Source organism: Phlebotomus papatasi, chromosome 2 (assembly GCF_024763615.1).
Source record: "Phlebotomus papatasi isolate M1 chromosome 2, Ppap_2.1, whole genome shotgun sequence".
Taxonomy (NCBI): Eukaryota; Metazoa; Arthropoda; class Insecta; order Diptera; family Psychodidae; genus Phlebotomus; species Phlebotomus papatasi.
Window position 1 is genome coordinate 86,395,774 of NC_077223.1, and position 18,694 is coordinate 86,414,467.

At 33.2% G+C, this 18,694-nt stretch overlaps 1 protein-coding gene across 1 annotated transcript in view; it reads right to left on the reverse strand.

Annotated features, from left to right (window-relative positions):
* LOC129804855 (BMP-binding endothelial regulator protein) overlaps positions 1-9,788 on the reverse strand; it is a 96,873-nt gene extending 87,085 nt beyond the window's left edge. The window contains exons 1-2 of the mRNA XM_055852513.1: positions 8,944-9,788; positions 8,220-8,860 (exon numbers count right to left, since the gene is read on the reverse strand). The gene's annotated coding sequence lies outside the window, so the exon portion shown is untranslated. The remainder of the gene's footprint in view (positions 1-8,219; positions 8,861-8,943) is intronic.
* Between the last annotated feature and the right edge of the window lie 8,906 nt (positions 9,789-18,694).

An 18,694-nucleotide genomic window follows, 5' to 3' on the forward strand; every position in this document is an offset into this window, starting at 1 on the left:
TAGTTATAATAATTACGATTCGGTGTATGGCAAAATGAGTTTAATTTTCACACGGCAAATAATTAAAAGTTATACAGCAATAACACCTGTATTAAACATTAAAATTTTATGTTTCTCTTTCTTTTTTTTTCAATATTCCACCTGAAATATTACTGCCATTAAACCAACGCCAATGGACAATGTTGATTAATTACTTGTTCCAGAATCCATCTCAAGGATCAAAGAAAAATTACTCAACATTTTTCACTAAATTTTCTTATCCTCTCCACCATTATCATTTTATCTAATTGCTTCTTTGCCATTACTACTAAACCGAAATCTACCAGATTTGAGGAAAAAAAAGAACCAAAAAGTAATTTCGCAATATTACGCGAATTGAGCTCAATTGTGCACGGCAACGTGTTTTTCCCGCACAAAATTGGAACATCTCTGACTGAGAGAACATGGAAAATTTTTCCTTGTATCTCTCGCACAACTTGAAACCCCGTCAGACACAACATCAACAATCATCGTCATTTCCTTTGCCAATCAACGTGAAAAAAGCCAATTTGGCCCAATGATCTGTCTTTGATTTTAAGAGCAAGGTCATTGATTGAAGGAGTCATCCGGCGTTGTTACTAAGCAGACGGAAAGTGATTGAAGTGAAAAGTGGCTAGTCAATTTTCCTCAATAGTTTGCCAAATGAGAAGGTGAAAATATGGGCAGGTGGTCCCATAAAGTTCGACCATCTCACCCACGAAAATAAACACTGTCCGACTAAAGTGTGCTCAGTCAACGTTTACACAATAAATCGTTTAAATTCAAGGGGTTTTCCACTTGAGGAAAACAGGAGGATCACTGAAAACTTTTTGAGTTCCATTCCAAGTTAAAATAAATATTTAAAAAAAAAATAGTACATGCCTGTACTAAAATTATTCATAACATAAGTAGCACAACATCAATGAAAATCTAAAAATGCGTAGTCTATTAACTTACTACTACTTTTATATACAGTAATAAATATTCTATTTTAAGAAGAGCTTTGTTTTGTTCTAAATCTTAGGATTTGTACTAAATCCAGAATGGTCAGAAAATCCAATAAGAAATTGTTAATAAGACTATTTTGAAATGCACTTCGCCTAACAGTCTTCTTGATTTTTTAAAGGACTATATCATTTATTTACTCAGGTTTACAGCCTTAAATAGAATTACCATGTATTTGTACTAAATTAGACACGATCAGAAAAAGACCGGTTAAACTTATAAACAGAAACAAAAGTTAACTTTGAAGATATAATAAACCTTGCTCAATACTATTGTCTAGTCTAGTAATATTCTAGACCAGTATATATTGGCTCAAATAGTTCAAAAAGTCCTTATAAAATTGTACTAAATTTAGATTTTTAAAACTTCAGGAACATTCAGAAAACGATTGGCCCACTTGCAAGAGCAATATTATGAATTTTACTGAGAGAGATTTGCTTATGTACTAAATTTGAAATTATACTGCAATAAGTTTTTAAATGTTTGGTTCATTCAAATTGAATTATGTACTAAAACAGAAGTATTTAGAAGAAAAACGGATAAGCAATGAAACAAAATGTTAAAAAAAACAGATTAGAAGCTTAGGCTGCTGAAGCAGTTTTCTAATTTTTGAAATGACTAACTACTTGTACTAAATTTGAAATTTCTACTAAACTAAATATATTCAGTCCAGTTCACTGTAATTATTTACATAAGAAAAGGTTGATTAAGTTTAAAAACCTAAAGTTGAAAGACAAGTTTAATAACACTGAATATCAAATTCTATAAAACATTTTAGAAGTTCTTGAACAAGTATTAAATTTAGTACCTGTACTAACTCGTGAATGTTCAGAAAATCATTAGTCTGGTAAAGAATGAAGCAAGTGATGATTAGTTTAAGTATATGAAGTAAAGAATTTTAGCTAAAATCTAGGGTTTAACGGTACACTGTTTAGTTCTTTAATATCTGCAATAGGGCTACTTATTTGTACTAAAATTGTTAATTTTATTCAGTAAGAAGGAAAGAATAAAATTATCAGAGAAATTAGCAAAAGACAAATTAAAAAACTCGGACTATTATATAAGATAATAAATCCATATAATGTTTAAAACCTAATACATTGTTTTCGTATATGTTCTAAATTTTGTGTTTGTACTAATCCAGGAATGCACGGAAAAATATTGTTGCAACAAAAAAATGGTTGTCAGTTTAGGGGCTTAAAAAATCTATAAAAGGTGTACTTATCTATATACCTACAAATGCCATAAATAGTTCGTTTTTAGTACTAAATTTGATTTATTTTCTTATGCATTTTTGTTTACTTTTAATTCCAAATTTGTTAAACTGATTGATAGATCACCAGCCTGGGAACCTTGAATTTATATTATTGTACAAATTTTCAAGGTTTCACAGGCTTTTGAAGTAGTACTAAATTTAAATGTTGTACTTAATTAGTAATATTCAGAGACAAATTGCTACAGTTACAACATAAATATAAAATACTTAGTGTAGCTTTTTCGTATCCTTTTTGGTGTATTTAAGAAGACTTTATAATTGTACTAAATTTAGTACTAAATTTGTACTAAATTAGAAAAGCGGAAAGATATTTTAGATTTAAATGGGAAAGTCTTTAAGCTAAAGGCACTTGAAAAAAGCACCTTACGGAAGTTTTAGAGCAGGGAATTTGATAAAATTTGAATTAGAGTAACAAAACCCCTTGACTGAGATGCTTCTTGAGTGATCCAGAAGGAGTCCTCGTGGATCCCACTGAGCGAAATTGCGAGACGTGGCCAAGACGCATGTTAAAGATGTGCGACAAATGAGATAGAACAGACACTCAAGGTGTGTTCTGACTCAATCAGAGAATCTCCTGGACACATGATTGCGCACAAATTGCAACAACGTTTCACTACACTTCATTATCTTCTCCAATATCATCCCACTGTGCCCCGCGTGAGTCACATCTATTTGACTAAAAATATTTTTTTTTCCATTTGGTGCGCTCTTGAGAATAAACCACATAGTTATATATGAAAAGATGTATTTTTAGTATATTGGCAAATATTGGTGGATGAATCTTAAAAGGTGCTACTTGTTCCAAAAGGAACTGAAAATTTGCTTTTCTTGCATTATTTAGAGATCAGACGTCTATTTGCCCAACACACAATTGCTACACAATTTGCTCTCTAATTCATATAACACTTTTTTCCCTCATTTTTTTCTGCTTATGTGCTCCTACAGCCTTTAATTGTGTGTATACTCGAAGTTTGCGCTTGTTTGTAAATTTATATTCTCAGCGGGGTGGAAAAACTCCAGTGGAAAACTGTTTAAAATTCAAATTCTTGCCATTTGAGAATTGAACTGTAACATTATTCAAAGGGATGAAAGAATCAGATTAATGTCTTTAATGCATAATTTCCATAATTTCATGCTAAATTACACAAATGATTGAATTTTCAAAATTAGCAACATTTTAAATTGAAACATTAAACGTGGAAAAAGATATGTGTAATAAATGAAATACAAGGAATTGAACAAGAATAAGAGCTTAATACAGATTATTTTTTAATAAAATTTTAGTCAATATTTTTGTAAAATTTGTTAGAATAAAATCTTTATACAGAGTATAAATGTTTCGTAAAATTGTTTGTAAATGTTTGTGATTTCTTACTTTTAATCTTATAACCCACTAAAAAGTTCGTAAAAGATTGTATTCTTCACAAACATTGTTCGTAACATGAACAATGAACACTTGACAAACACTTTTATTATTCTACAAACATTTGTTCGTAAACACACACAATAATATATGTAAAATTTTGTCATTTGTTCGTAAAGTTTTGCCAAACAAACAAAAATGTACAAACAAATATTTGTAAAAGAACAAAAAAAGGCTGGTCAAGTGTAAATGTTACAAACAATGTTTGTGAAAAAGTACAAAATTTTACAAACCTTTTAGTACACACCTTTTAGTACTCACAAATATTTACGAACTATTTTTTGTGATAGAACTGAAAAAACAACAAAATCTTTAATAAGTCTGATTTCTTAAAAAAAACGAACAAATTTAAGTACTAAAAATTTGTAACAAGTTTGGCAGGGGATATTTAGAACTTAGAAAAAATATAAATAAGGATATCAACTGAAGACAACCATCGTAAGTCTCGATTTTATAATAACTTCGTTAACATTGTACAGATAGACTATATGTTCTCCATTATGGCTTCTATACACTAGAGGAAAATATGTCCATATTGAAGACTTTTTCCTACGCAAGCGTAGAAAATTTTCTTCAATATGGACATAAATTGCTCTAGTGTGTAGAGGCCATTACTCTCAACGGTAAAAGATGTTCGTAAAGAAGTTTCTTAAATAATCTTAGATTTAATTCAAATATATTTTTTTTATTATAAAGCTTCTTACTAGGGGGAAGAGGGGCGCCTTTGAAATCGCAATTTTCACCTATTTTTAATTAAAATTGAGCCTTATCGTGACATAATTTAGCTGCACAGATTGGGAAGTTAAATTATCTGATATGGCTCAGTTCCACTTAAACATAGGAGAAAAATCTAAATTTCAAAGGTGCCCCACTTTCAAAGGTGCCCCACTTCCCCCTATTTATTTTTTGTACAGCTGAAGGAAAATAGTTTTCAGCTCAGATTTTCTAAAAGAACGAACCTCTTCAGAGGTCTTGATCAACAAAAAAGATTATAAGGAAAATTCCTCATTGAAATGTAAGATGAAAATCTCGAAGCCCTTTTAGAACGTTATAAACCTTTGCTTAAGAGCATATATGTAAATGTTATTATTTGCCTTAGAAGAAATATTGAGTAAACCAATATGCATTCAGATTATACACTAAACACATCTCTTTTGATTATTCCCAATAGCAAAAAAACATTTATTGGCTAATTCTATCCTGGTGTTTCCTTAAGGTAATCCTCAAGTCCGATACCTGATTTACTGACCCTCTTTTATTCCGAAGTAGCATTACATTACTGTCAAGCCTAATTATAGTCATTTGGAGATAACTTACTAAGCTGAGAAGGAAGGCTAGTTCTGCTGATTATTTTTGTCAAATTTATAAATCAAATACCTATGATATGCATTTACTTTGTCATATGACAAAATTAAAGGAATAAACTGAATATCTTCCCTGGGGTTGGATTCTGAAGAGTAGTGAGAATTGTCATTATGAGAACAATTTAAAATAAAACCGAGCACCTCCAAAGCTTGTAGCTAAAGCTTTTCAATTCTATTTAAAACGTTTTGTATTGTTCAAAGTTTTAAATTCTTTGATAGGGATTCACAATACAAATGAGAATAGTCAGAAAAGAAATTTGAATGAGAATAGTCATGGCTAATAAAAACTTCTTCACTCAAGAAAAAAGAAAATAAATTTCTTAAAGAATCATTTAGAAAATAATCTACCTGACATTACAAACCTCATCAAAATCTATTAATCGAAAAATTTCAGCCTTATTCTCAATAAAACTTCTCAATTCACATTTATGAGAATTGTCACATGCAGTCTATAATAATAAGGATTAGAATTGGTAAATTTCAAGAAATTTCATAAATTTCCGCCTAAAGTAGGTGGCGACTGGTGTGAAATTTCTGAAATTTTACCATCTCTAATAAGGATACAAAATGGTACTGAAAGTCACTTCCTGGTTTGTCTTCTGGGCTATTATCAGGTTTTTTTTTTCATATTCTGAATTATGATCCAAATGCATTCAATTCCATCATGCAAATTTCCTAAAGTTGTATACATTATGACTATTCGCAATAAATTTTTCTAATGATAATTGCCATTTCTATGTTAAATCTGACGAGAATTATTAAAATCAAAAACTTAAATATACCTTTAATTATTTCAGCACGAATAATTTATTTCAAAATTAGGGGTAGCTGGGCACATTTCTAAAGAAAGGTGGACCTTGACGTAACTTAATTTACATAAATATATGCGGAAAAAAAGCTGTCAATGTAGACCCAACTACCTCCACATAATTTAGTTAGCCTCAACCGCCCTATTTAAGTCCAGTTGTCACATGACAATTCTCACAAATATGCTGAATTCGTCCCCTGAGTATGGATTGGAAACTCATGTGAGAATTGTCCTAAAAACAAATTCAGATTTAGCTAATATTATCCCCTTAAGTTATGCCGTTTATTTGAAAGACTTCTCGTCTTTTTAAAAAAAAGTTATCATATAACAATTCTCACAGGAGTGTTGAATATGCTCTCTGAAGATTGATTGAACACTCATAAGAAAATTGTTCTAAGAACAAATTTAGATTTAGCTAGCATTATCCGCTTAAGTTATACCATTTATTCCAAAGACTTCGGCTTATTTTTCTAAAAGTACTTCTCATATGACAATTGTCACAAGTATCCTGAACTCATGACAAAATTGTCATTAAGAACATATTTAGATTTAGCTGACATTATCCGCTTATCGTTTATTCGAAAGACTTCTTTTTTCCTAAAAGTGGTTTTTACATGACAATTGTCACAAATGTACAGAATTTGCCCCCTGAATATAGATTGGAAACTCATTAAAGAATTGTCCTAAGAACAAATGTTGATTCAGCTGACATCATCCGATCGTTTATTTGAAAGACCTCTTTATTCTTCTGAAAGTAATTCCACATGACAATTCTCGCAAGTTTACAGAATACGCCCCTTGATGATGGATTGGAAACTCATATCCCACTTAAGTTATGTCACTTATTCGAGAGACTTCTACCTTTCTCCTAAAAGTGTTTCTCACATGACAATTGTCACAGGTTTAGGGAATCGACGCCTTTATCTACAGTAGAGCCCCGTTATAGGTCATATTTGATTTCAGATTTGACACTTGGGTCGCACTATGGTCCATGTCATTTTTTAAAATGATCAACAACTTTTAGTATTGAAATTGCTCGACGGCTTCCACTTTCTTTGCGATTGTGGTGCTTTTCCTCGCTCTCTTCATTATGGATCACAATATCACAACTACGCAATAAAGTTTGCCAAAAATATTAAAATAATTATGAAAACATTGCATGTCGCGTACTAAAAAACATAACCTAACTTAAAATCAGTGTTTTAAAATAAACGGTCGATAAATTGTGGACTATAGAGTGATAGTCTATAGCGGGGCTCTACTGTACTGAATATAATCCACTACAATAGAGTTTCTCAAATTTGAACATTTGGGAGGTGTAGATGACATTTATCACTCCTCAAATTTGAACGATATTTTCAAAAACGTAACGGAATTCATGTGAAATTCACTTTCCCTAAATTAAGATAAATAACTTTAGAGAATATATCAATGTAATTTGTTGTGAAATATATGGAATTTGTTGCGGAAGTTAATACAATACGACAATACTGAGGAAATACCAGAGAAAAATTGTTCTAATTTAGACTCCATGCAAAACTTTCTTCACATAGGGTGAAAGGAACGTCTATTGACACTTTAAGAACTCGTGTCAGTACCTATTGACACCCTACTCTGTACCATTTGGGATATGAAATTTGAACATTTCTGTTTATAGTAAAAGGTATATTACAGAAAAAAACGTTATATTACTTATATTTTACTAGATACATTAAATAATTTTCAACATTTTGACAAAAGTGTCAATAGAGGTTCCCTGTCGAACAGACGTTCCTCTGACCCTAACCTCAAATTTTACATTTTGAACTCAACCGTGTCGGTCAAATTTGAGGAGTTCAAATTTAAGGAACTCGACTGTAGATCTTAAAATGTGTCATATGATCAAATAACGTAGAACGTTCGCAAGATTCAAATCATCGTCAGAAAAAGCTGTCAAACTCAACATTTAAATTCAAATTTTAACGGTTGTCCATTCAACGACTAATTAAGAGCTAAATAGACGCAAAAATCAGTAAGTTATTCAGTTGTGTAGTGAGAAGAGGCCAAAAAGAGATCCAATAAGGAGGAAATTGAACGCAAAGAAGAAGCACGATCGCGAAAAATGAGTGATTTATCGACAAGCTCGGGAGCAGAGCGAGATGAAAGATCATCGAACATCGAAGTGAGGCTACAATTGTATGAGCTCAAATATAATTAACAATCTAAGGTCACTTCACATATGATCATGTGTGTGAGACGAAAGAAAATGAATAATTTATTAGAATATCTTTTTTTTTTTAATACTGTTCTTATGCTTATAGGCCTGTCATTTCACAAAATACATACGTGGAATTGTGGTTGTGCCTTTTTTCAATTTCCTCAATAATTCGCCGCTGCTGAGTGGTGCTCTGAGGAAAATTGTCGTCGTCAGCGGACATCTAAATTTATTTTATAACTTTTTTTTATATTTGTGTCTTTTTTTCTGTAACTTTGTACACACACTTGTCCTCGTACTGACCACGGGATCTGTCGGCAGGCTCGTTGAATTGGTCAGAGAAGAAGGTGTTTGGATCTAATAGACTTTCTGTCGATCTTTTTGCTATTTTTGAATCATATATATTTCACGTTTTATCAACACATACACTCTGTCACTCTAGCTCCCACAGATATCAGAAAAGAGAGCATTTAACCATAGTATAAAGAATTATATATATTTATATATAGGTTTTTTTTTTAAGATGAAAAAAAAATGCGAGAGGAATTATTTTTAGATGAAAGAATTGCCTCTTCACGGTGCTATTTTCGATGATGTATATTTTTTAATATTTTATGCCCGTTGCTCCCCCTTCGATGTTTATTAAAAAAAAATAATGTTTTTTTTATTTTTTGTTATGTTAAGAAGATTCTTCTCTATTTTTGTTAATTATTAACTTTCGTTGCAGTTGATTTACTGTCTTATTTCTTCGATGTCACCGGCATACAATGAACTAACCATATAAACAATTAACACACAACATTTCAACACTTGATGCAATAACAACATTATTATTGCTCTCACTTTGTGACTCACAAAACATCAACTCTTCTAGTTACAGCAGAAAAAAAAAATTCTTGCTGTTTGTTGCATCCCATTCAGTTTGTTACACCACAACAATTTACTATGATGTACCACATTTGAAAATTCGTCACTGTGATTTCTAAGATTATCACACGGAAATCAGTGATATAGGCGATTCTAGCCAAAGTGCCAAAGATCACCAACTTCACTGATCTTTTCGGAAATTTACTTCCTCAGGGGAATTATCTCTGTGTCATGTGAAATATTCACAGCACATTTATCAATTTGCTCAAAGCTTGAGGCCTTTTTTTTTCAAAAAAAAAAAAAAACTCTGTCTCATGTATTATTTTATTATTTCGCGATCCCCATACGATCTTGTCGATCCACACAACACGATCAACTTTATTGGCAGCTCTCTCGTGGTTTTCCGCTGGGTGAAAATATAATGTTTTCATGGAGTTGCCCCAAGAGTCTCAGATCACATTCAACACAGTGCATCTATGTATGCCTTCTTCAACATGCGAAAATATATGTCTTTATCGGCTTTGACTTCTAGGGGGCACCCAGAGATTCCGGCAAGGATCACACGATACCAAAACAAGCAATCATGTACAAACACTTTACATTCGGTTACTTTTGAAATTTTTCCCGCGTTTCAGTCAAAACCGAAATTTTGGTCTTTCCTTTTCAAACTTAAAACCGTTAAAAGGACTTTTAAAAAAAAATCAACGGTCATGGAGATTCACGAGGAGAGAACCTTTGGAAAAACCGCGCGTAAGACCCGTAACTCAGTGCCTTCTGGGCAGAATAGGCCAATGCTGACTGGACGACAGTCGGATTGAAACTGTCTCTGGCAAGCTCCAAGAGACGCTTCGAAGCTAGTCAGCTATATCCAACACACAGACAACTTTCAGCACATACCCAAGACTTTAAATACATCAATCTCTCCCTCTCGCACTCTCTCCTGCTCTCACTCACAGCCGCGCACATTTCTCAATGACCACCCAATTGTGATACCCCCCCCCCAGGGCAGAGACACCCCATCCCCCAATAAATCCCTTATACAATTCCTTCTGACTCACACAAGTCACCCCCGTTGAAATCCAAGCCAATGTCCTTCCCACGCAGCACTATTAGAAGGCACTCCATCAGACTCAGAACCATGGGGAGAAAAGATAATCTCTGAGCTGGGGAATTGTGTGCACTCCAATTTTTCGTCATTGATTCGCTTTTTTGGTGAGGAAGGCAGAGAGCATGAAAAAAAATAAGTCATGAACCACACTCAAATCTACGAGTGATGTAATAAGTGCAGAGAAATGTGACGATAAGATTAGGCAAGAGCTTCTCAAATTGAATGACGCGGAGGTAGTACTTGGAATTTTGCAGGGAATCCGTGGAAATACTAAAGAATCACGACGAATGGAGAATTGATAAGGATATTACTCATTGAGCCATCCACATGATACCCAATGCAGATGATCCAAATTAGGCCACGCATTGAGATATTTGATGACAACCGGATATGGTTGACCAAAGTAGGGAAAGGCTATCAGGCTTCGTACACACTCTGACTTCAAACACTCGATATCTTTCCCATATTCCTTTAATGAATCTGACCTACTTTTTCAGGAAATGTGTGACTTGAAAGGAGCTATTAAAATGTTGTTAAGATTTTACAATTTTTAAATTTAAACGATTTTTAAAATCACAATCGTATAGGGTAACGTGTGGTATTTCTGGACTAAGGTGCTTTTCGGGACATAATATGGGTATTTTGGGACACATAAAAAATCCTATAAATATTTGTTTTCTAATTATTTTTAAGTTCTATATGAAATATTAAGCTCTTTACGTATCAGATTAACATGAAACTTCTGAAATTTTATTTAATTTAAAGCGTGAAATACGCGTGAATTGAGAGTGTCACATTTCACTTTTTACAAAATCTTCAATGTAGTCAATTTTGCAGATGTCAACACAAACACTGCTTAGTTTTTTTCGATTTAAGTCACTTTAAAAGTGAAATTGAAACAAATTTTTTATGAAAGAGTGAAGTTTAGAACTTCTACTTAAAGGTAAATAATCAGGCTCGATGAAATTTATTTGCATTATAGCGATTTTTGTTTGTCTCGTAATACCCAACTGTCCCGAAATATACCACTCTTACTTCTTTACATATTTGCTATTTTGTACAAAAAATGATGCATTTTTCATAATTTTTCGATAAGAATCTTATTCTGGATAGCATAAGGAACATAAATATTTGTATCAACAAAGAAAAAAATATTTGAGAAGTCGTTAAGCTGTTTGAAACTTAAAAGTGATAAAAAGTGTCCCGAAATATCACACGTTACCCTAAGGAGTAAAATGTTTCACTCGGAGTTCGGAGTTGTACTTGAGAGTTTGAGTAGATTTGAGAGATCTGTCCCGGGTTTTCCGTAGGGAATCCCGGAAAGGTCCAGTCCGATTCGTTCGAAGGTGTTCCTGTAGGAAAGAACCCCCTTATCCCCGGTGTTCCAAGCGGCCCGGCCCCCGGGGATTCAAGAAAAGTGTAGCAGTGAAGTTAATAAAAGTCCACAAGAGGAACTCTGGTGTTTTTCTTAGATCTTGGATCTTCTTGCCCCTCCTTCGGTCGAAAGTTGTTTAAGGGTGGTTGCGAGGGGATGGTAGCTTTAACCCTATAGGGGAATGTTGGCATGGTTCGCACAGAGTGAGCCTTCAAACAACGCAAATTTTCTCTTTGTTTACAAAGAACTAGTTCGTCTTTTCTTAGCTATAAGATAGACAATTATTAAGCTCATGAGACGAAATGAGGAATGGTAAGTCAGCTCTTTACAAATGAAGAGAAAATTCGCATCGTTTGAAGGTTCACTCTGTGCGAACCATGCCTACATTCCCCTATGGGAAAAATATGAAGTGTTCGAATCCTTAAACACTTTCTTTAATAATTTAAAACAATTTTTATTGTTCTCTTTTTACACATTGAAGAAATAATTTTGAAAAATAGTATTAATAATTTCTTATTATTAAAATGAAAGAATTAATCTATCTGAGCGAAATTTACATAATTTTTTTTAAAGAATGGCTTGTAAAAGCTAAACCATAAAACTAGGGATATCCCTTCTTTTAGTCAAGACACATCCTAATACCGCCTTAATACCGATCTTAATGAGTCCCGGTCAAAATCCCGAAAGTCAAAATCCCGAAAGCCAAAATCTTGAATTCTTAAAAATGTCATAGCTACTCCCACGATTGTACCCGCACTTTATGGAGGCAAAGGGAAATTTTCTGTATCTTAGAAAATTATTCTACACATTTTCCCACATATAATTTCATCCCTTTCAAGATTTTGAACATTCGGGATATTGGCTTTCGGGATTTTAGCTGCCACCGATCTTAATACCGACACAAGAACTTTTTTCTGATTATTTAGAGGACATAATAACTTTTTATAGTCAAAAAATATTTTTGTTTTTGGGACACCGGTGTCACCGGTTAAAGGGTTAGGGCAGAATCACATTGACAGTAAAATGCTCACCGTCACCGTCAAAGCCCTCACCGTATTTCGTTAATTTACGCATTTTCATTGCAATTCTTACGCAAATTTTCCATTACGATATTACCTTGTCTCATACTCGGTGGCCCTAGGTAAAAATAATATGAGAAAACTGAATAAATAAAGCGAAAATGCGATAAACGGTGAGCAAAACAAAAAACTGTAGGATTTTTTTGCTACAGTTTTTCGTACAGTTTTATTGCTCACCGTTTATCGCATTTTCGCTTTATTTATTCAGTTTTCTCATATTATTTTCACCTAGGGCCACCGAGTATGAGACAAGGTAATATCGTAATGGAAAATTTGCGTAAGAATTGCAATGAAAATACGTAAATCAACGAAATACGGTGAGAGCTTTGACGCTGACGGTGAGCATTTTACTGTCAATGTGATTCTGCTCTTAATCCTATTGATTTTGAAAATAATGAAGAATTTGTTTTCTTTCAAACTATCTGAAATTTTCTGTTTAAAATTTACCATAAATCCACTTTCACATAAATTCTTATAATCTCAGATTATTTGGAAATATGAGAGTTTCCTCAAAACATTTCCAAATGGGCTTTTCTTGAGTGCGGAAACTTAACAATATTTTTAAAATATGTTTTGAAATCCAATTTAAACCCAGCCTTAATGAACCTGGGACTTTTTATAAACTGAAAGCTTGCTGAATACATTAAGAGTGTTTTTTTTTTCTTGGAGATTCATACTTTTGGTGCTGAAAAATGGTGATTATATTTCGAAAAAAATCTCGAGAAAATTTTCACAAAAAACCGTTGAATTTACATAATTTGTACATTAACAAGAACCAATTTCTAAATAAATTGAAGTATACTGTGCTAATTTTCAGAAAGCTTGCAATATGAAACGCTTCTTCTGATTCTCAAAATTATATTTTTTTTTCAATTTCTAGAGGTTGTACAATGCCAGAGATACAACAGAGAGTCTCCTTTACAAACGAGATGCTATTGAAAAATCCCTGGAACAGTTCCAGAAGGGTAAGAGACTTCGAGAAACTTGATATGCCTTATAGCACACTAAACAATATATATATATTTTTTTATTCAATTTTAAATGAATTGAGAATGATTTTAAAGAAAATGAATGATAAACTACTTTTATAGGTTTTAGAAGAACACTTCTGGATATGAAGTAACACAATATTTCAATTTGTAATAAAAATATTACATTTTAAGCTTATGAATTTGAATATCTAAAAATTGATACAAATTTCCCAACGTCACAACCCTAAAAATCCTAAAAAAAAAAAAAACAATAAGAAAATATAAGATAAAAAAGTGGGAATTAAAATTATAATGAAATTATTCTCTACAACGGATTCTTGGCCCGGATTTTTGGGACGATTCCGGAGCCTATACAACCATGAGGTGTATGAGCGCTACCGAGAGGTAACTATCGTCAAGCAAATACGAGGAGGCGAGGTCGACCCAGCCTCAGATGGACCGACGGCGTGGACCAGGACGCTAGCTCATTAAGGTCGCGGAATTGGAGAACAGTGGCGCGTAATAGGCTCGAGTGGCGACGGGTCCTGAGTCAGGCCAAGACCAGTAATTGGTTGTAGCGCCGGATAAGTAGGGTGGAATAACCGGCTATCGCCATGTTTAGGAAAAAATTAAATTCATTTAATCATAACTTTTGAATCCTTGTTACAAGATAAGTCAAATTTGACACAAAGTTACTTAGATATATTGGCTCTAGATACGTGAAAACAATAATCCTAGAACATAACGCTGTACTACTTAAAAAACTGATTTTTATTAATAATGCAAAAATAACCATTTCGTCGCCACTTTTTACCACTTTTCGCCAGTTTTGTAAAATTTATAACCACTTCTCGCCACCCACTTGAAAAGAACCACACTCGGTTATTTTAGGCAATGCTATGAAAAGAATACATTGACCATTTCTCTTTCCTTGTGATCACTTTATTATTACTCTCTTTAAATGATTTTTCTTCACTTTTATTTGAGAAATCAAATTATGGGGCTTTTGCAGAAAGTAAACAATGCAGATTTGACAACTGAGAATGTACGAAGTGAAGTTAGCGTCGCCTATTGAATAGATATGGCGACAGGTGGTAAAATCAATTCCAGAATATTACCACTTCTCGCCATGCCTCATTTTTATACAAAAATAATATAAAATGAAATATTAATTGACTAAATACAAATTTTATGTATTCCACAAGTGCAATTAAATATTCAATAGACAAATTATTTACCCAAATAGGTATTTTTGGCCTGATGAAAATTTGACGACACTTAGTACATTTGGTAAGAGATGTTGGATTCGATGCACTTGCTTAAAATATTGCTCTAAAAAGTAATCAAAATCGTGAATCCAAAACGAATAATTATTATTTTTCGATTCTATGCGTAGAAGCAGAAACAATACAAAAAAATTGCGACTAATTTATTTCATAAATTGCGAAAAATAGCGATTTCAATGTAAGTGGCGAGAAGTGGGACACTGACGAGAACTGGTGATTCCACCCTAAGTAAGTAAGTAAGTTTGTCCCAAACCTTCCCGATTTGGGGCAGTATGGGACGCAAAAGGGGATGTTTGGGACGCATTTTTTCTCGCATAATTTGCATTATTGGAGCATGTTAATCAATTTTAAAGACTAGATTAAAAATATTTCTAACAGAAATAAAAATGTTTAATATTTAATTCATATTTAGAAATTAATATCAATCTTATTTGTACAATAGAGTCATTTTTTGTCATTCACTTATTCAATGTATTTTCTTCTTATTTACTGTTCTAGCTTTCTTTGCTTTTTTATTCTAAATATTGGAATCATATCATCATCAAATTCCTCAGACAAGTAGATTCTTTTGACACTTTTAGTTTTGAACTCATTAGTGGATTCCCGTTTGATTTTACGACAACTGCATAGTAACTGCTTTTCCTTGTTTATCTAGATGAGCTCTCGCCTTGTCTTTTCTGAGGAACTTGTGAGAATTGTAGAGGATACTGCTCAAGAAATTTTCGAGAAAATAGTTTTTAACGGGATTGTACAAAGGCCGAATATCAACAGGAGTAGAAATTATTGATTCCCAAGACATTTATGGTTTAATTGTCTCTGTAGGCAACTGCTGAACTGCTGAAGTTTCCACGAGAGGGAGATTTCCAGTAGAAACTAGGCATTACTCTCCATTTTGATAATAAAAAATTGCACGCCACCTACAATCTTGTCAAAAATCAACGTCCCATTCATCCCCGTTCAGGTGTCCCAAACATCCCCACGTGTAGTTTTGGTATTTAAAACCTTTATGTAAAAAACAAGAGTGTATGATCATGGAAACTTTTATAAAAATATGTTCCCAGATTACACTGCTACCTAATGAGATAAAAAAGTTTTGATTATATATCGTTGAAATAAAATACAAAGAGGAAAACTGAGACGTCAAAATATACAATTTTTATCATTTTTTTAAAAAATGTTCATAGAATTTAAACAATAGAAGTGAGGATATCCATTCTTATGGTCTCTACACACTATGAGATTTTTTTAAATGCCTTTTTAAAGAAAATTCCCCTATCCTTGTAGGCAGAAACGTCAGAATTTTTTAAAAAGGCCATTTTTGACGAAAATTGGTTCTAGTGTGTAGACACCATTAGTCAAGATACATTTTATTGTTGCCTACGATTGAGTTGTGGTTAAATCCCATTTATTTCAAATTAATGAAAAAATCGCCTCGTCCCATACTACCCCTGTCCCAAACCTCCCCGGTCTCCCCTACTAAAATTCTAACCTTTAAAAATCCTTCCTATTTTCACCAGAATTTTAATTGGAAAATAATGTTTTCCAAGAATGGAAGCTATGACGAAAAATTTAAGATTATATCACTATAAAAAGTATTCGATTAACGAATGTCGAAATTCAGAAACAAATAAAACCGGAAAGCTCATTTTCATTTTTATTTGAAAACTTATTCCCAAGCTTATTCCCTGCTAAAGTAATTTTACAAATTATTCAAATAAAATATTGTAGGTGAATGTAGGCATGGTTCGTACACAGTGAACCATCAGATGATACGAATTTTGTCTTTGCAAAGAACTGTTTACCATTTCTTATCTTTTCTCAGGAGGGTACAGTAGACTCTCTCTCAATTCGGCATTTGGGGCAAAATGTCATCCGGTTTATCTATAGATTTGAGCGTCAAAGCCTTTGTAAATTCCACAAAAAGCACTCAATTATAAAGAATCACGATAAAATGGGAAGAACTACAGCGAATTTTGAGCAAATTAGCTTCATAATTAAACGTGAAAATTGTCAACAAAATTTTTCACCCGATTGAAAAAGACGAAAAAGAGCCGATTGAGCGAGAGTCTACTGTAATAACTTATCTATCCACATTGAGAGAAATCCGAAAAAGTCAAAATAACATTCCGGAAATGTTAATTTTACCCTGCAGTATTGATCCGAAATCGGTGTAAATAATACCCTTTTTAGGTGTATTATGGGTTAAAGTTACTCTTTTTTCTTGTTAATTTTACCCTCAAAAGGTGTAAAATTAACATTAAAAAATGTTAATATATTTTTACACCCGAAAGGTGTTAAATTTATGATGAAAAAATGTTAATCGTAACCTGTTTTTTTCCCAGTGTAATGGCTAAGAATTTCCGAACTAGCTCTTTGCAACTAAAGAGAAAAATCGTATTCTTCGAAGGTTCACTGTGTGTGAACTATGCCTACATTCCCCTAATCCTATATTATCTACCCAAGCAGCAATTTTTTCTTAAAATAGTCTTGTAGAATTCCCTAAGTAAGGCACTATAGAACCAAAAATCTATTAATTTACTTATAACGCTCTTGCTTCCATCACTGAGATTACTATAAGTAAAGTGGCGCACTCATAAGGATCTTAAGAGCTGCTATAGGAATTTCCACAGAAAATTTTCGCTTTAAGTCTTTTAAAAGTGTACTAAAAGACTTGTCTAATACTTGGTTCTATAAGGCAGCTGTTTTGCTTCTTGGGTAGTTTGCTAAAACTTGATAACATTCAAAGCTCTATTCAAACAATGCAATTTGACTAAAATATTTTATGGTTTTAAACTTTTATTTCCTCAATAGATCAAATCAATGGAGATTTTAAGAGTGACCAGCAAGCATAAAATGCATAAAAACATCCAAATGCACTTTTATACAACAATTTTCAATAAAAATACATTTTTGGGTGAGAGAGTGAAATCAAGGACTCAACATAAAGTCCATGAAGCAAAATCAATTTTTGAGGACTCTTGCTGAGGGAACTTCTCAATGGGGATTCCTCAAGTTCGTGCCAAAAATCTCTCTCATATGTCCTCGAGCTTGACTGTGGGTGGGCTATCCATGGGTTATGCCAGAAGTAAAAGAAAGAGCTTAGAGAAGATGCAGGAAGTAGGAAGCGATGGTTGATGGAGTTGAAGAAGTACGAAGAAAAAGAGATGACAATGAGATGAATTTTATAGTGCACTTGAGTGCTTCACACTGGTTTTGTCTTTTACTGCCACAAACAGCATTCCTCCGTGGAATGTTTCAGGCGATATTTGCATATGAAAAATGAAACCCACCAATTTCAGTGCAAAACCACGCGCAGCCTCCACTCTTGAGAAATTGGTCAATATCTGCCAGAGTTCGTGGTGATTTTAACACCTGTTGCCACTCTGGAAATCACTCGATGGCGTCCGAATTTCTGGGCAGTAGAGAAGGTATGCTTGCGGTGTCTATCAATTTAAGATTTCGGTCATTGATTCCCGCACCAGCAAAAATTTTCCACCACCAACCATTTTGGCGGAAAAATGGTTTTGTGTCTCTTTCACTTCTCTTTAAATACATTTGTTTTTTTCTTCTTTAGTTTGGTTAAATCTGAAATTTATGCCGTGGCCGAGAGTCAATTAAGCCAGCCACCTTGTCTCGAGAATGTGGTCGTGATATTTTGAAATTGAAATCACTGAAAGATGCCAAAATACCAATTTCCAATATATTCTCCTCTCTTTTCATCGAGATAAACGAGTTTAAAGTCACCGTGGTCACCATCTCTTCGGGTTTTGTCTTTAACCGTGGTGAAACAGTGTTTACAACATCGAGAGAGAGTGCGAATAAGTCGAAGGCTAAAAGCACATGATTATCCCACCCAGTTCAAAACACTTGGAATTCCGCCACAATTGCATTTATCTCTTTGGGGTTTTTCATTTAAAGAA